At 47.2% G+C, this 27,553-nt stretch overlaps 1 protein-coding gene and 1 long non-coding RNA gene across 2 annotated transcripts in view; one reads left to right on the top strand and one right to left on the bottom strand.

The window, feature by feature from the left end:
- RREB1 (ras responsive element binding protein 1) overlaps positions 1-2,605 on the bottom strand; it is a 144,571-nt gene extending 141,966 nt beyond the window's left edge. Inside the window, 1 exon segment of the mRNA XM_071210960.1 lies at positions 2,338-2,605. The gene's annotated coding sequence lies outside the window, so the exon portion shown is untranslated.
- LOC139437297 (uncharacterized) lies at positions 1,536-24,653 on the top strand. Its single transcript, XR_011647036.1, has 3 exons — positions 1,536-1,743; positions 19,685-19,803; positions 23,765-24,653. It is a non-coding gene; the product is annotated as an uncharacterized lncRNA (long non-coding RNA).
- The last annotated feature ends 2,900 nt before the right edge of the window (positions 24,654-27,553 follow it).

Here is a 27,553-nt window from a genome sequence, read left to right as displayed (position 1 = left end):
TACACTGGGAAAAGCACCGAATCTAGAGGATGCTTTGGACGGGTGTGGAGAAAGAAAAACAAACAAAAACCCATCCTTTTCTTTGCACGTCTCCCCCCCCCCCCTTCCACTTCAATTAACAGTATTTGTGAATAAACTTGCGCACATGCAGACTACAGCATATTTGAAAGAAGAAAAAAAAAAGAGCTCACAACGAACGGATGCATATCCCAAGGCTTTGCAGAAATTCTTTCAAGTCTCCTCTTCAAAGCAGAAATATCTCGCTACTTTCAGCATCCCCATCCAAGAGGCAAACTTAATTTCCATTCGCTTCCAAAGGGCTAAACCTAAATCCAAACGCTACGACAAAAACGAGCGTTCGCTTTCCTACTGACGAAAATCCCCGGACAGGTTTTTCAGCATACCTAGACATTAAATTTTTTATTCGCCCGTCTGTCCCTGTCCACCACCACCACCGGCCAGAAAAAAAGGGGAGAAATCCCTCCAAAGCGCCCGACTGTGTGCTGCTGCTGCTGCCCTGAAGCCGTGTAGAATTTCGTAATGGAATGTGAACTGCTCGTCCGGATCTGGGCTCACGTTCTATCTCCTAACCAGTAAGGAGCGAGGGAGGGCAAATCTGCTGAGCAAGGAGAAACACTTTCCTCGCCTTCTAGAACCCCATCACGGATGCGCCGCCGAGCGTCGCGTCGGGGGCAGCAACGTGCGCGCGGCGCCTGTCACTGGCCCCCCAGGAGCCGCGCCGAGCCCCGCCCCCCCCGCGGGGTCCCCGCGCCCCCCTCCCCCGGCGACCCTCCCGGATCCCCGCGCGGGAGGGGGGGGGGCGTCCTCCACAGCCCCAGCCCCGCGTAAAAGGCGAAGTAGCGCCCCGGAGACATGCGGCAGGCGGCCCCGGTACTCACTCGCAGCCGCGCCCGGGGGCCGAGCCACCCCATCCTTGACGCGACCCTTCAGCCCCATCCAGAAAACACGCCGCTGCCCGGGGAGGGGGCCGGCGACGGGAAGGACCTCCCCGGCTCCTTAGCAACCATTAAGGTCGCAGTTTCCTAAGAGACCGCGAGCGGGGAGGGGGCGCGCGGGGTGCGGCGGAGACGCGGCCCGGTGGGGGGGGGGGGGCGGGGGCGAAGCGGCGGCATCCAGCCCCGCCGCTTCCCTCCCCCCACCCCCGGCCAGGATGGAGGAGCTGGGGGGAGCCCCCGAACTCGCGACAAACTGGTCCAGCGGGCGCCGGACAAAAGTTTGGGAGCGCTCTCCCGCAGCCGGACGCCTAGGATGCTCGCGGCCTCCTCTCCCAGCGCCCGGGATGGGGCCGGAGCGCCGCGGCTCGCCCCCCCCACCCAAAGCTCCGTCTCCCCCTCCCGCGATGCTGGCTCCGCGCACAGCGCCGAGCTCCTACCGAAACACGTACACACGGCGGCGGCGGAAAGGCAGACGAACAATACGCGGGGGGCCGGCCGCCCCCGCACCCTTCCTCCCTGCCCCCCCCCCCCCCGGCCGGCCCCGCCGCCACGGCCAAACTTCCCCACCAGCCGGCCAGGCGCGGGGCGAGGGCGCGGGGCTGCACCCCCCCTTCCCCCCTCCGGGCCGGCCGCGGGCGGAGGGCTCAAAGTCCGGGCGAAGGGCGCGAGCGGATGCTCCCCGACCCCCGCGCGCCCCGGGCCCCGCCGAGCACCACCCCGACCCGCAGCCTGGATACCTTGCGGCGGGCGCCGTCATCTCCGCGCTCCCGGCCCGAGTGACTCGAAAGTATGTAGGAGCAAAGTTTCCCCTCCCACAGGCGGGGGGGGGGGGGGAGGGATGTTGGGGGAGAGAGGCGGAAGATGGAGAGCAGCGCTGGGAAGATGTCTCTGGCGGGCGGTGCGCGCACCATCCGAGGGCCGGCGGGTGCGGGTTAAAAATAAACGCCGCGGCGGGCCGGGGCGGCGGGGGGCTGGCCGGCTGCCCGCTCGCGGACGCGCTAATATGGATGCGCATCAGGTCCTGCCGGCGGCCGAGCGCCGGCGGCTCGCCGAGAGCTGGTTGGTAGAGTCAGCAGCTCGGGAAGGGGAAAGGAGCGGAGGAAGGGGAGGGGAGGAGGAGGAGCAGCCCCGCGGCGCCCGGGGAGAGGGCCGCTGCTCATCCCCGCCGCCCACGGTCCCGCGGGCGCACGGGCGCGGCGTGGGGCGCGCGCGGGGGTCCCCTCCGCCGGGGAGAGGCCGACTTGCCCCAGCACAGCCCACTTTTCGGATGCCCCCCCTCTCTGCCCCATCCCCGAAGTTCTCTCCCCAGGGCGCTCCGGCTCGTCCCCGGGCGCCTCGCTGCACCCCACCCCGGCGAGCGGAGCCCCGCGCGCGGACTTACGGCCGGGCAGGGCGCTGGGCTCCGCGGCATGATGGAGCGGGGGCCGGTGGGCTGCGGGGCGGAGGAGAGGAGAGATGCAAACTTGTTCCGGAAAAGGAATCAAAATGGCGTTTCTGGATGTGCAAAGTTCATCAACTCCGCAGTCACTTCCCCTCCTCCTCTTCTCCCCCCCGGAGGGAGGTGGGCGAGGCGCTGGCGCCCCCGCGCCCCGAGCCGTGGTCCCCGGCCGGCCTCGCCCCCGGCCCTCTCCGTCGCCCGCACGCCCGGCCGCTCGCCCTCCCTCGCTCACCCCGATAAGTAGACACATCACGTGTTGCTCCTGCGAGTCTCCTGGGGACGTGTTACTGAGCGGCGGCCCCGGCCGGGGAGGGGGGGGGGGGGCGCGCGGTACCCGCCGGTCCCCACGCCGCCCCCGCCCGCGTTTGGGCCGAGGGCCGCGGTTTCCATCCCCGGAGGGACCGAGGTGGAGCCCCCCGCCGCCCCAGGTTTGTCCCATTCCCCGGGGGAGGCGCCCCGGGCCGGGGAGGGCCGGCCACACGAGGGGAAGGGTCGTGCGGGCGCAGCGGGGCGCGATCGCGAAGGGCCCGGCGCTCGCCCGCCCGCCACCTTCCGCGGCCACCGCGCCCCCTCCTCTCTCCAGCCCCTCGGTGCGGGGTGACTCCCCGCCCCCGGCTTTTCATCACTTCACTCCAGGGTTTGTTTCACTATGTTAACGGAGGAGGGTGGGAGGCGGCGGTGCCACCAGAGGCGCGAGAGGGGCGCCTGGGAGGCCGGGAGGGGGACGTGGGAGTGGGGGCCCCGGCCTGCCCCCCCCCCCCCCAGGCTCCGCCGCCCAGCTCGAGCTCGGCGGCATCCGGGAGGGTGCGCCCCGCCCAGCGCCGCGCTCTGCACGCGGTCCTCGCTCTTCGCATCCAGGTGGGGCAAGGAGGTGATGGGGCGGGAGATTAAAGAACCGGCGCTTTACTCCGCCCCCGCCGCCCGGCCCTCTGGCTCCCAGGTCCCTCACACCCCGGGGCCGCTGCCCTGACCGTGCTCTCCGTCCAACAAATTCCGGACTGACTCCACTGCTGGACACCCTTTCCCTCCACCCCCCACCCCCCAAATGATGCTTAAGCGGGGCTCCTGTGCCCTGAAGTGCCCAGGGTGGCCGAGGCGCGTTAGCCACTGTGTCCCCACCCTGCCAGGGACGGTGGACGCTGTGTCATCCACGTCGTCCTCCAAGGCACGGGGAAGGCACACGCAGGAGCTCTTTCCCTCGCACGGCTCTGTTGCCGCTCGGCGCTGCTCTCCATCTCCACGGCTCTGCCACCCCTGTCACCCCAGCTCCAGCGGCCCAAGTTATCGCCCAGCGCAGGGTAAGCAAGGAGGCCCCGGCTGTGCCTCCTGCTTGGGGAGCGGGCTTGTTTCCAACGGTTAGTGTTTTTCCTCCTGAGGTTTTGAAAGGGGCCTGTTCTCGACCTTTGGAAGCATCTTAAGATAAGGATGATTGTGGTTGTAGAAAATAACCACCACCCCAAATTCTAAAGGCAAACCTAAGGTCTTAGCGAGTTGTGGAGAGTAAGGCTGTAGAATGAGGCCTGGGACTTAAGCAAGATAATGTATCTACGAAAATGCAGGGCCGTGTGCTTGTGACCTTTGACACTGGCTCCACCATGCCAGCTGGGGCCACTTGTACTCCCCACTTAGTCGTAAGCCACATCGTGGGGCTTTAATTTGCCGCCTTCAACTGAGCTCTGGTTTTCAGGACTGGAGATCCAAGTGTCTAGGGATGGACTAACTGGATGGATCTTGGCCAAGAGAGAACTCTCTAGAACCAATCAAAAGCACTTGGGCCACTACTACGTCTGACTCAAGATAAGCAGGTTAAACCATGGCCCAAGAGGGAACTGATTCAGCTGGCTGCTTCTCTGACTTCCAGGGTTGTCAAAATTAAGTTTTCAGAACATGTTGTGTTTCCCAGGGCCTACTGTTTACTGAGGAAAACTCTACCCAGAGAAACTTTAGCAGTTGCATTTCTCTAAGCCTCTCTCCCACCCCTTCCCCCAGGCTCCAAGTGTATTAGCAAATGTTTTGTTTTGTTTTGAAGACAGACCTGTCTTGAAGGGTATGGGCAGGTCTCTCTGTAGGAGTAATGGCTCCCAGACACCATAGAAAATTGGCATCTTGCACTTCCAAACTATATCATGTTTCCCTGTGGGATACAGCACTTTATTTCCTTGCCCTGCCTCTGATTCAGGAGTTAGCCTTTCCCAAGTGTACCACACTAATGCAAGGTGTTAATAATAGGGTGGTATAGGGGGACTCTGTATTTTATGCATGATTTTCCTATTTAAAACATACACACAAAAACAGAGCCTTTTTCAATCTCACTATTCAATGATGGGTTTTGAGTAGGAACAACATCAAAGTTGAATTTTGCTTATACTATAAAATACATCGCAAACTGCAAAGCTACATAAGCTTTCATGATAAACCACCATCTTTATAATACCACATAGATAATTTGGCATCTAAAACATATAAAACTTTTATTAAAAACCACTTTTAAAAATTGGATTCGGCTGATACCAGGCCCTGTTTTCCCCATTTCTAGCTAATTAATAAACTTGGAAGTGAAGTAACCTGTTCAAATGATTTGCTTGCTTATGTTTCATATAAACATCATTTATACAACAAATATTTATTGTATGTCTAATAGATAAACCAAGCTATCCAAGCCATAATGAGATACCACTCTGCACCTACTAGAATAGCGCAAACCCAAAGACGGATAATCACAAGTGTAGATGAGCAACAAGTGTAGATGAGCATGTGGAGAGATTGCAACCCTTATAGTCGCTGGTGGGAATGTGAAATGGTGCACCTGCTTTGGAAAACAGCCTGGCAAGTCCTCAAAGTGTTAACATTGCCTTACCTTATGATTTAGCGATTCCACTCTTAGATATGGGTCCGAGAGAAATGAAAACATGTCCACATCAATACTTGTACAGGGGCATTCATAGCAGCGTGACAACTGCTAAAAAGTGGAAATAACCAAAATGTCGATCAACCGATGAACAAAATGTGGCATACTCATGCAATGGAATAGTATTGGGCCACAAAAGGAATGAAGTTGTGATACATGCGACAACATGGATGAACCTTGGAAACTGTGTGCTAAACGAAAAAAGGCAGTCACAAAGGGCCACATGCTATGTGACTCCATGTATATAAAGTATATAAAATCTATAGAGGCAGAAAGTAAATTTGTTGTTGCCAGGCGCTGAGGGTTGGGTGGAAATGGGGATTGACTGCTGATGGGTACAGGGCTTCTTTCTGGGATGATGAAAATGTTCTAAAATTATTGCAACGGTGGTTGTACAACTCTGAATGTACTATTGAATCGGACACTTTAAATGGATGCATTAGATGGCATATGAATTATATCCCGATAAAACTAATAGAGAAAGAATTTTGTGCTAGCTTCTCTGGTAGAGAATAGATATGTATAATCCCTGACTTAACAGAGTTCACAATTTAGTCCCTGCATCTAGAAGTAACCATGAAATACAAGTCAACATATAAACAGAACCATAAAATAGGTGCAAATTTCCCAAGTTTAGAGAAGAGAGGTCACTTCTAATAAGAGTAATGGGGAAAGCTTCATGGGTGGGAGAGCATTTGAATTGAACCATGGAGAATGATTAGAAATTTAGTAGATGGAGACTGGGATAAAAATAGCCCACACAAAGGCACCATTGTTAGCAAATTATGGGGCCTAGGGAAGTGGGTGTAGCTCAGTGGTTGAGCACTTGCTTCCCACATACAGGTCCTGGGTTCAATTCCTGGTACCTTCTAAAAAAAAGTATGGGGCCAGTTCAGAGATCAGTAAGGATTCCAGTGTGGTGGGTTATAACATATACAGGGCTGTGTAGGCCCTGAAACTAAAGGGTAGAGACACGAAAGCTGTGTCACAGTAAATTGTGGATGTCAGCCGTGGAAAGCCATCGGGTGCTAAGGGCCTGAATGGAGTGGAGGTGGGGGGGTAGGGCGACCAGAATGAGACGGGGAAGACCAAGAACCATTTCAGAGGAAGAACTGAGGAACAGCAACTGATAGCCTGGGGCGGGTGGGGGGTGGGGAGCCGAGGGGGAAGGAGTCAGAGGCCGAGATGATGCGCGGGCCCGTCCAGGTGGCAGAGAGGACGAGTAAGATGAGAAAAAGGTGGGGGCTCCCTTTGCGGTAGACGGTGACAGTGTCGGTGACACCGAACTTGAGGCAGAACTAAAAAGAAAGCCTCTAGCTACCAGCCGGGGAAGAGAATCACCCAGAAAAAGGATGTGGAAGTTGGAGCGGGCTGGTGGGTGAGGTGGCCCCATCGGTTGAGTCTCCCCAGCTGTGAGGTGTTCCCCGGGCAGAGAGGAGGGGGCAGGGCATTCCAGACTGAGGGAGCAGAGAGCACAAGGGCACAGAGGCGTAAAACCACAAGGTCAGTTTCCTGAACTGCAAATACCTCCCTCTGTGGCTGAAGCAGAGAAGGGAGGAGGGGAGGCAGCGGGAGCTGGAGCTGGAGAAGCAGCCAGCGGGCCACGCGGCCCAGGGCGCCGTGACTTGATCAGACGGGCAAGGTCCTGAGAGGGTGTCAGGAGGAGGGGAGACGGAATCTCCTTCGGGTGCTGCAGGGGAGAGTCCGGGAGATGGCCGGACCTGAGGCAGCAGGGCAGTGGGGAAAGACCTGATTCATTCGTCTAAGAAATAATGAGCACCTAGCGATGCCCTGGCAGTGAGAAAGGGGGAAAAAAATCCCCCTGGAGCACCAGCCAAGGGCCATGACCCCGCAGGAAGGGAAACGACCGCAGCAGTGGCTAAGTGACAGGCGACTGCAGATGGGTTAAAGCCAGGGCTGTGGGGTGCACAGGGGAACTGGATGTAAGAGAAAGACGGGGATGGGACCCATTTGCTTGTTCATTGGTGGGGGTGGGGAGAAAGACCGATGACCCCCTGGTTTCTGGCCTGGGTCACGAGAAGGACAGTAGGTCCACCCACCAGTGGCATGAGGTTGTGGGGTGGGGGGTTGCGGTGTGTGGGAGATGAGAGGAGGTGGACCCCAGAAGAAGAGCTGGGAAGACATCTAAGGGAGACTATATGGACAGTTAGAGGCTACAGGCGGACCCCGGGGAAATGGATGAAGAAGACAGAGTGATAAGTGCTTCCTTTCTTTCTCCTCTAAAGAAGCGGAATGGTCAGGAAAGTGAAGGCTTCCAAGGAAGAAGGAGGTCAAGGGTATTAAAATATAGAGAAGTCAAGCACATAACCGAGAAACGAGAGCTGAGAAAATCATTTGATTCTGTGTGGAAGGCAGGGACCAGAGAGCAAGGGGTTAAGGGGTGACTGGAGGAAGAAGAAATCTGAAGTCTGTGCTTTGCTGAGAAGTTAGCTGGTTAAAAAAAAAAGGGGGGGGGGGGGAGGAAGGAAAAGGAAAAGAATACCAAGAGCAGCAATCATAGCAGCTGACATTTACTGAGACTTACTGTGTGCCAGGCACTGTACTATGTGCCTTATATGTGCTATCTTGTTCAATCCTCTCTACACTCCCCATCAGGCAGATGCTAATATCATCCCATTTTACAGATGACCCAAAGCAGGAGAATTTACGTCATTGCCCAGTATCAGTAAGTGGTAGAGCAGGGAAGCCAACTGAGAATTAAATAATTACTTTTTTAAAAAGCCTACTTGATTGTCTTGCTAATCTCAATAACACCCTTTTGATTAGCATTTTGTAGAAGAGCCATTAATGTCTGTGAAGTTAAAAAGGATGTCATTGGAAAGATAAGTGAAGGTACATTTTAAGTATCACTGATTTGGTTTATAATCATCCCATCCTTCAATAAACCTACGGCACAGACCTCCTTCTGTTCTCCAAGTATGAATTTCCATGCGTACAGAATAAATTCTGACGCTGTGGCTGGATGTTTGATGGATTCCAGCATGCCTCATGCAGTGAGCCTAGAGATGACCTAAGAGAACCCACACTCTCGCCCTCTCCACCCGGGCTTCCCACCTGTGGGGGTTATTTTGGCTGAGTCTGGAGACAATTTTGGTTGTCTCGAGTTGGCTGGAGGGGTGGGGGGGCAGGGGTGTGCTCCTGGCATCCAGTGTGAAGAGGCCTCAGACTCCGCTAAATAGCCTACAATGCAAGGCCAGCGCCAAAGACTTCTCCAGCCCAAAATGTCCACGGTGCCAAGGCTGAGGAACGCTCAGAATTTCGCTTCAGGAGTACCAGAGCCCAGGGGAGGCATTTTAGAATGGAGAAATCACCCAGGCCATTTCTGTCGACAGGAAAGGAAGAGCGCTCCAGAGAGAGAGGGAATGTACGTATAGGAAAGAGAATATAACTTTTGAATTCAGGTGTGTGTGTGTGGGGGGGCAGGCATGGGTGGGGGTGTATGGCATAGAAGCAAGATCAGCCTTGGGACACTTCGTGTTATGAGATGGAAGGGAAGGAAAATAGAATCGTAGGAACATCCCGCGAAACAGCAGTGGGATAAGGCAAGTCATGGGAGTTGCTCTCCAATGGCCTTGAACGTGTTCAAGCAGGAGAGCAAGGGGAGTCAGCATGGGCTTTAAAAGGGAAGAAATCAGGAACGGGTGGTAGAAAACTCCAGCTCCAGCTTCACTCCTTCCAAATGCCATGGAGCCAGAGAGGAGAGAAGCTGCAGAGGACTCCTGAAAGCTGGGCATTTAAATTAGCCGGGCAGACACAGAGTGATGGGGCCAGGGATCAGCCGTCACTGGGCGCATCAGGGTGCCAGGGCTGGGATGGCCTCATGGCTCCAAACAGGGAAGGGATGACTTGGGACGGGGCAGAGCCTGCAAGCATGGGGAGTGGTCAGAGGACATCAGGTTGAGGAAGGAAAGCAGCTTCAGTGGCAGGGAGGGCGGGGCAAGGTGGGAGGGAAGGAAGTGGGGCTGGGTGAGGAGGACAGATATGGAGACCTCAGAAGAGAAAGAATGAAATGACTCCTGGGAAACGAGCCGAAATCCTAATCACCGGGTGGAGGAGACACTGAAAACTGAAGCAAGGATGGGCCTTGCGACGCAAGGATGGCTAATGGGTCACTAGCACGAATGGCCCTGCCACTGCAAATTAGGGGACAGGGTCAAGAGGAGAAGCCTTGTGGGTGGACTCCCGCTCCCCACAAAACCGCGTTCAAGTCTTAACCCCTGGTCTGGCGGTGCAGGCTCATTATCCCATTTAGATAAGGCCAATGGGTAGACATACGGGTGGGCCTTATGCCGAGAGTCTTTTCAAGCAAAGGACGTTGGGGTGCAGTCAGTAGAAACCAGGTGAGGAGACAGAAAGAGATGGCCACGGGACAGAGGCAGAGACTGAGTTAGGCAGTGCCATATGTTTACTTCAGGCCCACTGGTACCGCAATGTTGGATCTCCATCCTCCAAACTGTGAACTGACAAATTCCCGTTGTTTGGACCAACCAGTCCATGGCATTTGTCATAGCAGCCTTGGCAAACTGAGGCAAAGGTGAATTGGCGGCTTAGGACAGTGTGAGGGGAGTGAGACGAGAAGATTACTGGGGTACAGGTGAGGTGAGGCAAGCATGAAGTGACTTCAGAGGAGGAGAAGCCAAGAGAATCATGGACGGTGGTGTGGAGGACAAGCTCACTGACCTCACGTCCTCCCTGAGCCCTGGAGAACTAGTTCTCTTTAGGAGGTGCAGTGTAGAAGGCCGAGCATTAGAGTTTCCTAGAACGAGGACTTCCACAGCCCCAGTGGGAGATGTGCACTAGGTGGGACATCTCTCAAAGTGAGGGTCTGTCTTGTCTAGTGATTCCTGTAGCCCATGCTAACACCTGGTCTGGCATATTGCAGGTTCTTGTTAATTCTATTTTGAAGTGTGCAGAAGTGGACTAGGTGTGCAGGAGGAGGGGGAATGAAGCTGGAAAGTGACTGGTGGAAGGGGTTTATCCAGAGGCGGCATGCGTAGCAGGAGGCTGGCAGGCAGGCTTGGAAGTGTCTACTGGAATTTTTTTTTTTAAGATTTATTCATTCATTCATTCATTCATTCATTTATTTATTTCTCTCCCCTCCCCCCAACCCCCCCCCCCGTTGTCTGTTCTCTGTGTCCATTCACTGCGTGTTCTTTGTCCGCTTCTGTTGTTGTCAGTGGCATGGGAATCTGTGTTTCTTTTTGTTGCGTCATCTTGTTGTGTCATCTCTCCGTGTGTGCAGCACCATTCCTGGGCAGGCTGAACTCTCTTTCGTGCTGGGCGGCTCTCCCCACGGGGCGCACTCCTTGTGCGTGGGGTTCCCCTTTGCGGGGACACTGCTGTGTGGCACGGCACTCCTTGCGCTCATCAGCACTGCACATGGGCCAGCTCCACACGGGTCAAGGAGGCCCGGGGTTTGAACCATGGACCTCCCATGTGGTAGACGGACGCCCTATCCACTGCGCCAAGTCCACTTCCCTTCTGCTGAAGTTTCAAAATCCCCTTAGCAATGCAGCCAAGTCAACTCTCCCGCTCAGACGAGCAGACGAAGCCATAAGGCTGGGCTACCTCGAACACCTTCATACCAGCGCTAATGTTTTGCTCTAGTTTTCCTCTGCTGCTCTAGCAAATACCATGCAAGGGCTCACCTTAAACAATGGAAATTTATGAGGTTTTGAGGCTAAGACAAAGTCCAAATCCAGGTCTCGTCAAGGGCATGCCCTCTTCCCTTAGACTGGACTCTGGGGCTGGCTGCTGGTGACCCTTGGTCCGGGGCTCCTCTGTCACATGGCAGTGCACATGGCGGCTTCTCCCTTCTCTTCTGGGTTCCACTGAAATCTCAGCTTCTGCGTCCGTGGCTTTCTCTGTGTCTGAATGTCCTTCTGCTAATGAGGGACTTCAGTAATAGTATCAAGACCCTTCCTGATTGCAGTGGGCTACACCGTAACTGACGTAGCCTCATCAGAAGGCCCTGCTCACAATGGGTTCACACCCACAGCAACGGATTAAGGGTAAGAACATGTTTTTCTGGAGTAAATACAGCTCCAAACCATTGCATATTCCAAATACGTTGTACCCCTAGCTATCTAGATAATCGAAGGAATGCCTTATTTCTGGTGGTTGAAGGTTTTCCCCTTTAAATGTTAATCATGTTGGATAGCAAATTTTTTTTCTAAAAGGCCTCACCTTTCCCCTTTTTTCTAAAAATCAGAAAGTTAATACATAAACAAAATGATGTCATCATAAACTTCAGATATTATACTGGATCGTCCTACAATGATAACTTTTTATGAACAGTTTTTGTACTGGGCCGTAAGATGGTCACGTGCCCAGGAAACTAGTCCTCCGTGATGTCAGAATGATTTGCTGGCATGCCATATGGTCCCTAGTCATTTCCAGTGTGAGTTTTTGTGTCTGCTTTTTGTTTTTCCTACTCCCTCACTACCCGACTGGGCCTTTCCGGTTTTCTGAACTCAGTGTGCCTCCCAATAGTAATCTCCTTTCCTCTATCCCCAGTTAAAAAGTCTTTAGTTTTAAAAGAAAATTTTAGGAGGTACCAGATCGAACCCGGGACTTTGTACACGGGAAGCAGGCACTCAACCGCTTGAGCGACAGGCACTCCCTCTCACTTAGAAATCAATCTTTCTAAGCTATAGTCATTTAGACAATGGGCTACCAAGAGTGTCAGAAATGTGTCTCAAACAAGTATTAGGACCAGCATGTCCTTTTTTCTCAGTAGCCACTTTTGGTTACTTCCTGATTCTCAGTTGAGTTTTAGTTGGATAAATTGTTAATATACTCCTAAACTATAAAAGGTGTTTCCTAGACACACATATTCAGAATATTAGGGGAAGGCTAAATTACACTGCTAATCCAACCTTCCCTTTATACCACAAGTCCATTGCTTGCTAGAATCGTAAAACTGAGTAACTTCAGGGAATATCGAATGGCCATGTGTCCTTCCTAGTGCCTTCACACAAAACCTCAGAAATTAGAAAAAAAATTGCTCTATTCTCACCAGCTAAAGATTATTTCTTTGCCTAAAAGCCTTGCACTTGTAATTTAGAATTGACTCCTTTGTAGGATGTGACTTCTCATTCATGTACCAGGGCACAAAGAAATGAAATAAGTGCTTCTTGAATGATTACTAAGTGTGTGTGCCTTTATGTGGTCCACATCAGTTAAGCTGACACCCAAACAGGGCTCTTATGTTGGCAAGACTCTAGCATCCCCAGTCGCTCAGTCCACACTGAAGGGGAAGCAGATGTGGCTCAGGTGACTGAGCTCCCGCCTACCACATGGGCGGTCCAGGTTCAGTTCCCAGTGCCTCCTAAAGAAGACAGCTAGACAGCACGCTGACATAACTCAATGACACAACCAAGAGACACAGAGAGGAAACAACGAGAGACGCAATAAAGCAGAAAGCAGAGGTGGCTCGGGAGATTAAGTGCCTCCCTCCTACACTGGAGGTTCTGGGTTGGGTTCCCAGTGCCTCCTAAAAAGAGAAGACCAGCACACAACAAACAGAGCAAATGTAAACAATGAGGGAGTGGGGAGAAAAAAGAAAATAAACACACACACACAAAAAAAGAACCTTAAAAAAAAGTTGTGAAGAAGTCACAGTAAATCACACAACTAGATGGCATGAAAAACTCTAGTGGTAACCACTGACTATAACAACACGTATATCTTTCTGGGCAGAAAATTCCCCAGTAGGAAGAAATAAAGTCATATCTAGCATTTGTGTGTCATTTCACATTGAAAACTGAAGGAACTGGGTGATTTTACCCACACTGCCTTTGACTCCATAGGAAATTACAGGCATTTTATCATAGGCACACTGTGGGGTCCAGTGGTAACTAATGGGATCCATGCTCATAAAATAAGATATGTTAAAGCAGATAGAATGGCACAAACTAAAAGTAAAGGCTCCATGTTACTAAAGAAACTTGACGTTCATTTATTCATTCATTCAACCAGCAACTGATAAGCACTGATGATTGTGGGAAAATAATTACCTGTGCCTTATTGTAAACGTTGCACCTGTTCCTTATTGTAGATGTTGCAGTTGTTACCTACTATTGTAGGTGATGTTGCAGTTCTGATAGCAAACAGCTGCTAGGTAGTTTCCAATAAATACGATGTGGAAACTAGGGTTGAGGCTCTCAGTTCCAGAAGCTGCGAGTCCTCTGGTCCCATCTTTATCTCCTCTCTTGTGTCTCTGTCTTTATCCTTTTATTTCATAAAGTTCTGCTTTGCCTTCCCTTCGAGCCAACCTATTCTGAGCTGATCGCAGCAGATGATGCTCCAGGTTCTATAAACAACAGTGAACAAAGCAGATGAAATCTTTGTCATAAGAGATCTTTTAGGCTACTGATTGCATATATTTTCAACAACATGTATGAAAACTTTAAAAACTATACTGCACATTGTCAGCTGGACCTTTAAAAATAAGGCCAGGGGAAGCAAACTTGGCTCAACGGATAGAGTGTCCGTCTACCACATGGGAGGTCCACGGTTCAAACCCAGGGTCTCCTTGACCTGTGTGGAGCTGGTCCGTGTGCAGTGCTGATACGCGCAAGTAGTGCCATGCCATGCAGGGGTGTCCCCCGCGTGGGGGAGCCCCATGTGCAAGGAGTGCGCCTGTAAGGAGAGCTGCCCAGCGCGAAAGAAAGTGCAGCCTGCGCAGGAATGGTGCCGCACACACAGAGAGCTGATGCAGCAAGATGACACAACAACAAAAAGAGACAAGCGGACACAGAAGAACACACAGGGGATGGACACAGAGAACAGACAACTGGGGCAGGGGTAGGGGGAAGGGGAGAGAAATAAATAAAAATAAGTCTTAAAAAAAAAAATATATATATATATATATATAAGGCCAGGGAAGCAGATGTGGCTCAAGCAGTTGGGGGCCTGCCTACCACACGAGAGTTCCCGGGTTCAGTTCCTGGTGCCTCCTAAAGATGACGAGCAAGACAGCTAGCTGACACGATAGGCTGGCATGGCAAGCTGACACAACAAGATGATGCAATGAGATGACGTTATGAGGAAACACAATGAGAGACGCAGCAAGCAGGGAATGGATGTGGCTCTAGCGATTGGGCACCTCCCTCTCCCATGGGAGGTCCTGAGTTCAGTTCCCGGTGCCTCCTAAAAGGAAAAGAAGACATGCAAACCCAAAACAGAGAGCGCACAAAGAACAGACACAGAGAGCAGCTAGGGAGCTCAAACAATGAAGGCGGGTGAGGGAGAAATACATAAAGTAAATCTTAAAAAAAAAAAAAAAAAAGGCTAGTGCACGCCCCCAAAGCCTACTATAACACTCATCTGCCCAACTGTAGGGCATTTTCTACAAAGGCTAAAACAACTAGAAAGAAAAGGCTACAACCACCTCCTAGGCTAGCTCCTATGTAGAAGTATTTACTGGATATGCAATTAATGAGAAGACTTTAAAGGAGCAAGTCAGTATTAGATGATATTCTGGTAAAACAAAGATAAGTAACTTGTGATAATCCACAAAGTAGAGCCAACTGGAAGCAACCTAACTCTTCAAGAATCTGAAACTAGCTATTCAAACCATCCTACCTCCATAAAATGAATACTTTATACCTATGAAGTGATCCTGGAGAAGAATATATAATGCCATTTCAAAAGGTCATACTATATTGTTAAGTGAAAAAAAGCTGGCTACAAATACATAGTCCCATTTTTGCAAACAAAATAACAAGTTATGCTCAAAAATATAAAAAGAAAGAATGGGCACCGAAATGTTAAATAATGGTTATTTCCAGAGAGTGGGGGGTGTAAGGGATTTTATCCTTCTCCTTTCTGTTCTCTGTTTTCTAATTTTTCAACAATAAACATGAAATAATTTTGTTGTAAGTGGGAAACGAAAGTTTCATTCAGTCCAATTACATGACATTACTTTTTAATGTCATAAAATATCTCTGTCAAACTCAAAGCTATTTGAAGCAGTTTTCCAGAGAATCTGATAGACATACAATAGAAGTAATTCAGATTTTAGAACCTGCCACTGGGAGAAAGCCATGGAAGCAAGAAGCCGAAATCCATGAAAGCTGAAAGAGAAGGGGGCGACCGGCAGACGCACCCTGTACCTTGCCGTGTGGCAGAGGAGCCAAGGATCGCGGGCAGCCACTCTTCAGGGAGAGAGATCACCCTATCATGCCTTGAGCTGGACATTTTCTCAGCCTCAAAACTGTAAGCTAATAAATCCCCATTATTAAACTCAAACAAAAAACCATGCAGCTGTCTCCTGAAATATCATTGGAAGCGGTAGATTACAGTGGAAGGAGCACCAACTGGGAAGTCCGGTGGACCTGGGTTCCAGGCCTGGCTCTACCACCTGTATCACCGCTGGGTTACAGTACGAGGTGTCTAAGTCCTGTGAACTTCACTTCCCTCACCCCCGAAACGTCCCTAACAACCAGCTGTGGCACTGTCATGAGGCCTGAAAGAGATTAGGTGCATAAAGGACTCAAAAAAGGCATCTGGCCCACAACAGGTACTCATAAGCTGCCGCTTTATCAGACATTATTTTTCTCCACCCCCTCGTTGTTTGCACTTGCTGTGTCTGTTCGTCTCCCTTGTTTCTTTTAGGAGGCACCAGGAACGAAACCCAGGACCTCCAGTGTGGGAGGGAGGCACCTAATTGCTTGAGTCACCTCCGTTCCCTGCTTTGTTGTCTCTCATTATGTTTTTTTTCTTTTGTCTCTTGTTTGCTTCATCTTGTTGTGTTGGCTGCCCGTTGCCAGCTTACTGTTTTCTTCAGGAGGCGCTGGAAACCAAACCAGGAATCTCCCATGTGGTAGGCAGGAGCTCAGTCTCTCGAGCCACATCTGCTTCCCACACATATATAATATTGTAATCCAAGAAAAGCATTATGGTTACATCAAAATCGTATGCAGTCTTTTTTTCCTTTAACTACATCAGTGGAAGATCAAGGTGATTATTTCACAACTGCTATGTGATAATCATTAATTTATGAGTATGTTTATATAGCCAGATTTATATATGTGGGCAAGTGTATAAGGTGCTTGTAAAGAAAAATTGCTCGTAATCTTTCTTAATGTTATTAAGAGTATACTATAGTGACAACAGACAAGGTAAAACAGTTATAACCCAAATACGAAGTTATCTGTTTTCTGCGGTCATTCAAACAATGACTTAATTGGTAGAAAGGTATAGCACGAGCCAAATGACTCATGTAATGGTCAAGTTGGTCCCCTTATTTCAGATGGATCTGGAGTAAGTGCTGACTTTCATGTGATTATTCCAATAAAAAACTTGAGGCTCACAGAGAGTAAGTAGTAGAGCAAGTTACACAGCCAGTAAGTGGTGGAGTTGGGGTTTGAACCTAAGTCTTTCCACATTCTTTCTACTGCACTATATGGAAGTACAAAAAATTTAAATCTTGATCAGGCCATAATCAAAGACTGAACAAAGTTGCAGTTTTGAAAAAAGTCATAGTGGCGGACTGGGCAGGGAATGAGTGCTTCCAGGTATTAAATAGGCAGTAAAGCTAGAACGGTTAAAACCACAGAAATATGCTATGTATATACCATGGCGTAGTGCCAATGCAATAATAGATTGGTCAGTGGAATCACAGAAAACCCAGAAATATTTGTTCTGTGATAAAGATGGCATTTAAAAGCAGGAGGATTGCATCCAGTATCCATGTGGAATCTGAGCCTCCTCTTGACGTAGAGGTGCAACGGACACAACCAGTCCAAGGTCCACAGAGAAAAGGTGGCATTGGAGTGGGAGAAGTGGACATGGTGGCTGATGGGTATGGGGAATGGCAGGAAGAGATGAGATGTGGAGGCGCCTTTGGGACTTAGAGTTGCCCTGGATGGTGCTTCAGGGGCAATCACCGGACATTGTAATCCTCCCAGGGCCCACTGGATGGAACGTGGGAGAGTATGGGCCATGATGTGAACCATTGACCATGAGGTGCAGAGATGCCCAGAGACGTACTTACCAAATGCAATGGATGTGTCATGATGATGGGAGTGAGTGTTGCTGGGGGGGGGGGGGGAGTGGTGGGGTGGGGTGGTGGGGTTGAATGGGACCTCATATTTTTTTTAATGTAATATTTTTACAAAATCAATTAAAAAAAAAAAGATGGCATTTAAAAATAGTGGGAATAAAAAGGACAGATCGGTCAATGTAGTTGGCTCAATTTGAGGGGAAAAAAATTGAAACCAAATACCAACTTCACATCAACTTTACACCCATTACTAAAACATATTCCAAATGGATTAAAGAATTAAATGTAAAATATGAAACGATAAAAGAAAATAGGTAAGTATTGATCGAATCTTCAAGGTGTGGGTTTTTATTTGTTTGTTATGAGAAGTTGTAGGTTTATAGAAACACCCTGCAGAAAATACAGAGTTCCCATATACACTCTCCTATTAACACTTGGCATTTGTGTGGTTCCTTTATTACAATTGATGAGAGAATATTGTTGTAATTGTGCTATTAGCCATAGTTCATGGCTTGCATTAGGGTTCCCCATTTGCATGGTACAGTCCTATGCTTTTTAAAATTTATTCTAGTAATACATTTACAACCTAAAATTTCCTCTTTTAACCACAGTCAAATATTTAACTCAGGGATGTTAATTACATTCACAATGCTGTGCTACTATAATTACTAACACTTCTCCATCACCCCAAACAAAAATTCTATGCCAATTAAGTATTAACTCCCCATTCCCTACACTTACCTAGACCCTGGCAAACTATATCTAGTCTCTATGATTTTGCTTACTCTAATTATTTTATATAGCGAAACCATACAATATTTGTCCTTTTGGCTTATTTCACTGAACCTGAGGTCTTCAAGTTGTTGTCACATTTATCAGAATGTCATTCCTTTTTATGGCTGAATTACATTCCATTGCATATAACACCACATTTTGTTTATCCATTCATTCTGTTGATGGACCCTTGAGTTGCTTCCATGTTTTGGCAATTGTGAATAATGCCACTATGAACATCGGAGTGCAAATATCTGTTTGAGTTCCTGCTTTCAATTCTTTTGATTATATACCTAGAAGTGGAATTGCTGTGTCATATGGCAATTCTATACTTAACTTTTTGAGGAACCGCCACACTGTCTTCCACAGTGGCCACACCATTTTACACTCCCACCAACAATGAACGAGTGTTCATATTTCCTCCATCCTCTCCAGCACTTGTAATTCTCTGTTTTTTCCCCCAATAGTATTCATTCTAAGTGTATGCAAAATGGTATCTCGTGGTTTTGATTTGCATTTCTCTAAAGGTTAATGATGTTGCACATCTTTTCATGTGCTTCTTGGCTATTTATAAATCATCTTTGGTGAAATGTCAGTTCAAGTCTTTTGCCCATTTTTAATTGGGTTGTTTGTCTTTTTGCTGCCGATTTGGAGAATTTTTTTATGTTTTCTGGAAATTATTAGATATGTGGTTTCCTAGTGTTTTCTCCCATTGAGTGGATTGTCTTTTTACTTTCATGAAAGTCCTTTGAAGCACAAAAGTTTTTAGTTTTAATGAGTTACCATTTATTTATTGTTTTCTTTCACTGCTTGTGTTTGGGGTATAAAGCCTAAGAAACCACTGCCTAACGGAAGGTCCTGAAGATGCGTCTCTACATTTTCTTCTAGCTATTTTATTGTTCTGGCTCTTATATTTAAGTTTTTGATCCATTTTAAGTTAATTTTTATATATGGTATGACAATGGATCGCCATTCTTGGTCAGATGGAGTTCCAGTTTTCCCAGCACCATTTGTTGAAGAGACTATTCTTTTCCCGCTGAGTGGACTTGACGCCTTTGTCAGAAATGACTTGGCCATGCTGTGAGGGTTTATTTCTGAACTCTCAACTTGATTCTGTTGCAGTATATGTCTGTTCTCCTGCCAGTACCATGCTACTTTGCTTATTGTAGCTTTGTAATAAGTTTTAAAATAGGGAAGTGGGACTCCTCCAACTTTGTTCTTTTTCAAGAGAGGTTTTGGCAATTTGGAACCCCCTAAGAAAGGGTTTGTTTGTTTTATAGAAAAGGAATAAATATAAAGGAAAATGCATTTTCATTTACATCACAGTAATTTAAATACATCATCAATAACAAAAAAACACTACAGACTAAATTGAAAGGGAAATTACAAACTAAGAAAAAAGCACATTTATAGGCAGAGTTGTTTAAGACCTCAGTACATAAAAGCTATAATTTATCAAGCCCTTATTGGGTATAAGGTACGCTAAGCACTTTGCAAACAATGTCTCATCATAATCATATAAGGGAAATATAGGAATATTCCATTTTTAAAGCAATTCACATTATTGTCCTTCACAGATATTGTACTTTTTACAAATGGAAGGTTTCTGGCAACCCTGTGTCAAGAAAGTCTACTGGCAGCACCATTTTTCCAACAGCATATGCTCACTTTATATCTGTGACCCATTTTAATTAAGGTATGTACGTTGGGATTTTTATACATAATGCTACCGCACATTTAATTGACTACAATATAGTTTAAATATAACTTTCACAGGCACTGGGAAACCAAAAAATGTGTGTGACTTGCTTTATTACAGTGATATGAAACAAAAGCCACAATATCTTTTAGTTCCACTTTTTAAAAGGCACCGAGTGGCTAAAAAGTACCATGCCCAAGGTTTCATGGCCAATGGTAGCAGAATAGAGATTTGAATCCAGTTCCTCCTGTGCTTCATGCTTTTACCCTTCATTAGTATGCTCTGCTGCCTCTCATCAGTCAGTGTGAAAAAGAACACCTCAGCTGCAAAAGGACAAAGGACATGAACACCCAAGTCCGAAAAGAAAACATATGAATAGCCAATAAACACATTTTTCAATGTTCAACCTCTGTAGAAGTAAAATAACTGTAAAGTATACCGGAGAATGTTTCACCTCTCAAATTTTGCAAAAAAATACTCTAACATTTTAACATCTAGTTTTGACAAAATGGAGGAAAATGGATGTACTTATACACTATTGTGGGAATGAAACTGTTTTCAACTACCCTGAAGAGAAATTTGGAATTTTAAGGACTGTCCTTAAAAACGAGTACACCTGGGAAGTGGATGTGGCTCAAGCAATTGGGCTCCCATCTACCGTATAGGAGGTCCAGGGTTTGATACCCAGGGCCTCCTGGTGAAGGCAAGCTGGCCTGTGTGGAGGAGTGCTGTCCCGTGCAGAGAGCTGATGCAGCAAGGTGATGAAACAAGAAGAGACACAGAAGAAAGACAATAAAAGACTCAGCAGACCAGGGAGCTGAGGTGGCACAAGAGAATGAGTGCCTCTCTCCCACTCCAGAAGGTCCCAGGATCAGTTCCTGGAACTGCCTAATGAGAAGACAAGCAGACACAGAAGAACACAGAGCAAATGGACACAGAGAGCAGACAATGGGGGGAAGTGGGGAGAAATAAATAAATCTTTAAAAAAAAGTGAGTACACCTCTTTCAGCCAGCCATTCTACTTCTAAAGAAAAGAATTCTAGGAACTATCCTAAGGAGGTATATACAAGGATATTTGTATAAACATGGTCATAACTCAATTATTCATCAGGAAAAACTGGAACCAAAGTAAATATCTACCCAAATTGGTTTGATACATGAATGGCAATGTATCCACATGATGGAATACCATACTACCATTAACAATCATAAGGTATAAGGCTATTTAAAATGGGGAGATGTTCAAAATACAGTAAATTAAAAAAGAATGTCACAAAACGGTAGGTACTATTTTTAAGCAGTTTTAATGAAATATATTCACACTCCATACAGTCCATCCAAAGTATAAAATCGATGCTTCTTGGCATAATCACAGAGTTGTGCATTCATCATCACAATCAACTTTAGAACATTTTCATTTCTCCAAAAAGTAAAACCCCCCTGCCCCTTGTAACACCCTATTATTGACACTTAGAATTGGTGTGGTATCTTTGTTACAACTGATGAAAGAATATTAAAACATTACTGTTAACTGTAGTCCATAGTTTGCATTAGGTATATTTTTCCCCATATACCACCCTATTATTAACACCCTGTAATAGTGACATACATTTGTTATAGTTCATGAAAGAACGTTCTTATATTTGTACTATTAACCAGAGCCATTGACGACAATGTAGGTGCTGTTTTTAATTTTTGTTTTTTGTGCTTGTCCACACTTGCCAAATTCTCAAATTGAATATACATTACTTTTATATCAGGGAAACAGTTATTAAAATATCAATACATTTGAACCAGAAGAATATACCTCGTTTAAGATTATAGAATTTAAATATGAATTCTACTTGGGAGCAGATGTGGCTCAAGCAGTTGGGTGCCTGCCTCCCAAACAGGAGGTCCCAGGTTCAGTTCCCAGTGCCTCCTAAAAGAAGACGAGGAGACACAATGAGCAGACAGATGAGGGAGCCATCTTGGAGGAGGGGGGGGGGGGTAAATAAATAAGAATTTAAAATATATGGATTCTACTTAAAATTTAAATGTTACAAGTTTTGGTACACATGGGAATTCAAAGTAAGAATCAAAGATAAAAACATACCGGTGGGACCTAAACCAGATATAGAAACAATGTATAGATTTTTTTAAAAATTTTATTGTTCAACTATAAGGTACGTATTTTTATAATATCAAGAAACTTGGGAGATGGATGTGGCCAGGTGATTGGGCTCCTGTCTACCACATGGGAGGCCCTGGATTTGATTCCTCGGGCTTCCTGATGAAGGCAAGCTGGCCCGCGCTGCCCCAGAGAGCTGACGGCAGACAGCAAGTGCAAACAATAAGGCGGGGAGAGAAAAAATAAATGGAAAAAACCCCACAACTGGTGATCAGGTGGCTGAAAGGAATATTCCACCTCCCCATCCCCACCCTGCCACCCTCAAGCAAACTAAGTTAGTTGCCTTTCAATATTTAAATCCATAAGGGGATTTAAAGACCCCAAACAGAGACCGGTACTTTTAGTGAAAATAATAACCTGTTTATTCAAGACAGGATTAGTCCTTAATTTAATTTCTCTTTTTCTTCTTTAATAACATTAATACTGTAACTTGTATGGGAAGCGGACTTGGCCCAGTGGTTAGGGCATCCGTCTACCACATGGGAGGTCCGCAGTTCAAACCCTGGGCCTCCGAGACCCGTGTGGAGCTGTGCTGATGCGCGCAAGGAGTGCCATGCCACTCAGGGGTGTCCCCCACATGGGGGAGCCCCACACCCAAGGAGTGCACCCCGTAAGGAGAGCTGCCCAGCGTGAAAGAAAGTGCAGCCTGCCCAAGAATGGGGCTGCACACACGGAGAGCTGACACAACAAAATGACACAACAAAAAGAAACACAGATTCCCATGCTGCTGACAACAACAGAAGTGGATAAAGAAGAAGACACAGCAAATAGACACAGAAAACAGACAACTGGGGCGGGGGGGGGGAAAGGAAGAGAAATAAATAAATCTTAAAAAAAAATACTCTAACTTGTAAAGATAACTGATTTCTAAATTTTAAAACACTTAAAAGTAAGAACTGAAATATCCTTTTCTAGCATATTAACAGTGTCCATTTCAGACTACAGCCAAGATTATACTTAATAGTGAAAAGCTAAAGGCATTCCTTTTAAAATAAGAAAAAAATCCTCTGTAAAACATACAAAAAACCACATAACATCATTATTTTACTATTGTTCTGCACATTTTTCTGGCCAATGGAATAAGACATAAAACAGATATAAGATTTTAAATGTTGGAAAATAAAAGTTAACATAATCATTAATTGTAGCTTTTATTATTGGTAACTAGAAAAGGCAAAGGAATTAATGGGAAAAAGCATATTAAAAAGAAATCTAATAATACTAGCTATCATTTATTGAGTCCTACTATATGTCAAACACTATACTGTAGTTTAGTCAAGGTCATACAACTGGCAAAAGGCAAAGTTGCTAATGGCATTGCCAACTGGCATGATCCTTCTGGAAAGTAGTTCAGCAAAATGCATCAAGAGCCTTGATACTTTTCTTAAACGTTGACCCAGTAATTTGCTTAGCACCTAGGGAGACAATTCTACATGTAGAAAGGCTATTATTTATTAATATGTCTATAATTGCATTAATACAACACAAGAAAATAAGATGCATATTGTGAAAGAAAAATGGATGCTTGTGTTATAATATTAAAACACAAGGTTGACTTTACGTATATACACATATAAAATATATATTATGGTTATGATTTTAAAAAACATAAAAAAGGACTGGATAGAAATTTACCGAAATGATCAAGGAATAATGTCAGAGTGATAGGAATGGGTTATATATTTTTCTATTTTCCAAATTGTATGGAATTGCATTATTTTAGTATCTTACTAATTTAGTCAGTCTTATTCTATATTTAACAGTATAAATTATTTCCTTGTATTACAGAATTAAATGAATTTTATAAGACCAGAAATCTGAGATTGGAGCCGCAACTTTGCAAATCATCTAAAAAGCAATCATTCTACTTTAAACATAAAAATGCGATAAATAAGCCTTGCATTTTCCCATTTACCTTGGCTAAAGAATGCTTTTGTGGCAGTCAGTGTTTTTTTTTAAAATATTTAAAATTTCTCCTGGAGTGGGAGGACTAGGAAATCGTTTGTAAAACTAAAAAATGTGTCATTAGTAAATTACCTCTCGATGAAAACACAACCCCCAGCCGACCTGTCAAAATGAAGGGCCTGGGGAACAGGGAATAAATAAAATAAAATAAATCTTAAAAAAAAAAAAAAATCAAGTGCCTCTGCTCCTGGCTGTGAGTTCCAGAAAAGGCTTTTTCTGGAGGGAACCTAACCCCGAGTTGCTACAACCTCAGTTCTCCAGGATGGAGCCAAGAACACAGCCTGACCACAAGCCTCTGCAGGTACCCCAAAGAGCCTAACAGCTGGCACACCCCAGGTCCTAACTTCTCCAGACTCCTGGCAACAATCTAAATTAGGGATCCCTCTTCTCATTCCTTATTCCATCACACATAAACACACCGGGGGGACCACAAGGCACCAACAGTAAAAAGACCATCGTCACATGAAATGTTGAAAATATCAGGCAGGCTCATCCTTCATTCAGAGATGGCCTGCCGCTCCCCGCCTCCCAGCGAAGCGACGCGCCCCTGCGGTGGGTGGGTGGGAGCTGCGCCGAGCTGGAGCCAGTGCTAGTGACTCTGGGCGATCGGGGTCCTACGTGTGCCGTGGGCTGCACACGACTCAAAGAACATGCGACACCACAGGAAGCTGAATGCTGGAATCATAAAACAATGCCCAGCAATTTCCTTATCACCGTCTCCTCAGTTTAGAATTTTTTTTTACAAAAGTAATTGACAAAGGGCAAAGTTCGCCGCCCATGGAGCGCCTGGGGTTGGCTCACTGGGTGCCACGGGTGTTCTCTTCTGTTCGGGAGAGATCTGGAGGGGCTCACCCGTGGCGTGACAAAGGATGACACTTGGCTCTATTATGAGCCGGAGGCTGACACGAGACCCGGCTGAGCGCTCTGGTCTGAGTACTCGCTTCAGCCGTCTGAGCGTCACCGTTGGGAATTATTTTGAGGACTTAATTGAGCGATAGTCGGAAATGTCACTCTGTAACTTGTCTAAATAAGTCACCTGTCCCTAAGTCGGGGTCCTAGAGCGCTATTCACATCCTCCAGCTTTGTTTGCCGAACAAGGATACAAGCACACTTTTCCTCTTATAAAACCTGGTGGAATCACTCTGAAGCTGCCTTTTGTCTCCTAAAGACTCTCTGGCCACCTACTGGATTTTTCAGCGCGAGAGCTGGGCAGAAAAAGAGCAACTGACTGGTACAAAGGAAACCCAGAAGAGTTGCAGACTGGAAGCTAGACAGACTTTATTATTCAGTACCCACGGGGATTTGCAAGAGAATAGCTCAGGCACAGGCTGTTACTACCTCCTCGCAAGGAAGAAGCTAATTATTTCTCCTACCTAAAGAGCTGAGCAGGAGCGTGGCGCATAAAAACCTCTATGACATCTTTCTCCTGGGCCAAAGGAGGGAAAAAGAAAAGGTAACCAAATTAAGGTCTCTTCGCTTAGTTTTCCTAACTTACCAGGGGGAGAAAGATTTAAATGACTTGCCAGTTTTTTCCATCAATAAAAAGGACTGCCAGCTACTTTCACTTTCTAATGAGCAGCCCCAGTCTTCTAAACAACTTCTGTGTAAAGCGTGTCATTTAAACTGGAGTAGTTCTGATTAAAAGGGAAAGAGATGTTGAAAAAAAGCACAACGCTTTTTTTTTTCCTTTTCACGTGAACATTCTGTTTGATGTGGCACTTTGGAGATTAGAGAGCAATGCGAGAAAAATGGAAGTTAAGGCCCATTCAGGAAGAGCACACCGAAAACGAAAGACTCATTGATGATGAGTTTCAAATGCTAACTGGGCAGCAGAAGAGAATCACGTTGAAGGTGGCAGCTGAGAAAAGCTGGGCTGAGCAGGGGTGACAGGGTGCACCTGGGCCGCAGCACATGCTGGGAAATGTAGTGAGCTGTCAGCCTGGCCTGGGCTTCCGCTGTGGCTAACCCGGGCCCAAAAACTCCTTTGCAGTTTTTCAGAAATGGATCGAGGGGTGAGAGGTGCTGGGAACTAGGGACTCCTCGGATGCCCATCATGGAGTGATGGCACTGCTAAGGAGAAGTCCTGGAGATGTGTCATCAAAGCCATAAACATAAAAACCGGAAGGATCTCAGCATCTTGTGAGTGAAGGACTCATTTTACAGATAAGGAAACCGGGATTCAGGCAGCGGAAGTGACTTGCCCGAGGTCCAGAGTCACTCCAAGTGGTGAAGCTGGGGCTTGGATGGAGGCTTCCCGGCTCTCAGAGCCGAGCAATCTTTCCGCCACTTGGAGTCAGAAAGCATTCGCTGGGGGTGGGCTTGGCAGCGCCGTGCTGCCACGTGCTGGCATCTGCTGTGTTGCCAGGAGCCTCCGCAATTATCACAGGTTCAGGAACCCTCGAAACCCTCCAGTTCCAGTCTGTGATGGCAGCCAGTTCAGAAGTAAAGTAAGTCAGGGGAAGAAGGAAAAATACCTTAAAAGACCAGCAAACCAGAGTAGAAAACACCCCCAGTCAACCTCACCGTCTTGCATCTGTCTAGGTCCTCTCCACCTGCCTCCAGTCTTTCCAGGAATCCTCAAGGCACCTCGCCTTGTTTGAACCTCTCTGTTCTCATTCCCTGCCCTTCTTCCAAGCAGCTAAGGATACTCCCATGGAGAGGGTCTCCTTCGGCTTTCTTCAGGCTAATTGTAATACATTTTGGAGCCACGAAAAACTTCACTGTAAACAGAGTGGGATCAAGAGGTTGGCTCAAAAATAAAAGTTAACATTTATTGCGCCCTGGGTCAATTTTGAGCCAAGTGCTTTGCCTCCATTATCTCATTTAGTCCAACCCCGCTGCGAGGCAGGTAGTATGATCCCCGTTTTATGGAACAGAGGGTTAGAGAGGTGTGTTAGTTTGAGTTCCTGAGAAACAAAACCGACAGGAGAGATATATAGGATATATATATATATATATATATGTATATAGCTCAAATATTATGAGATATTTATTATAGAAGTTGGCTCGCGTGGCTGTGGGGATTGGCAAGTCTGAATGCCATTGGGCAGGCCGCAAGTTGGGAACGCTGCTGATGATTTTGATGGATTCCCCAGAGGAAGCTGGTTGGCTGGAGCAGAGATGGGAATTGTGTCCCCTGAACTGCTGAAATCGTCAGTTCCCCTTTGAAAGGCCTCCGACTCCTGGCTTGAGACTTCTCTCATTGCTAATGGCAGTCTCCTTTGTTGATTGTAGACGTGCTCAACCACAGATGCAGTCCACTGACTGATGATTTAAACCCATGAAATACCCTCACAGTGACAATCAGGCCAGCGCTTACTACAACAGGACAACTGGACACCATAAGCTAGACAAGTTGACACAGGATCTTCACCTTTGCAAGAGGTTAAGCAAATTAAACACGGTCCCGGGGTACGTCCTGTGGCACTCCAAAGTCCCCGCTCTTTACACCACTCTTGTAGACAGTGAGCTAACAAAGTCCTCTTTGCCAAAGTCCAGAAACCACACCAAGTGATGTCCAAGGGCTGCCAAAATCCTAGGCTTGAAGGGAGAAGCTGACGGCAGATTTTCTGAGATGGCAGAGAGGGACCTCAATTCACAACTACCCCTTGC

This window comes from Dasypus novemcinctus, chromosome 22 (assembly GCF_030445035.2).
Source record: "Dasypus novemcinctus isolate mDasNov1 chromosome 22, mDasNov1.1.hap2, whole genome shotgun sequence".
NCBI lineage: Eukaryota > Metazoa > Chordata > Mammalia > Cingulata > Dasypodidae > Dasypus > Dasypus novemcinctus.
Note: the sequence above shows the minus strand (reverse complement) of the source record. Positions and strands in the feature narration are given on the sequence as shown.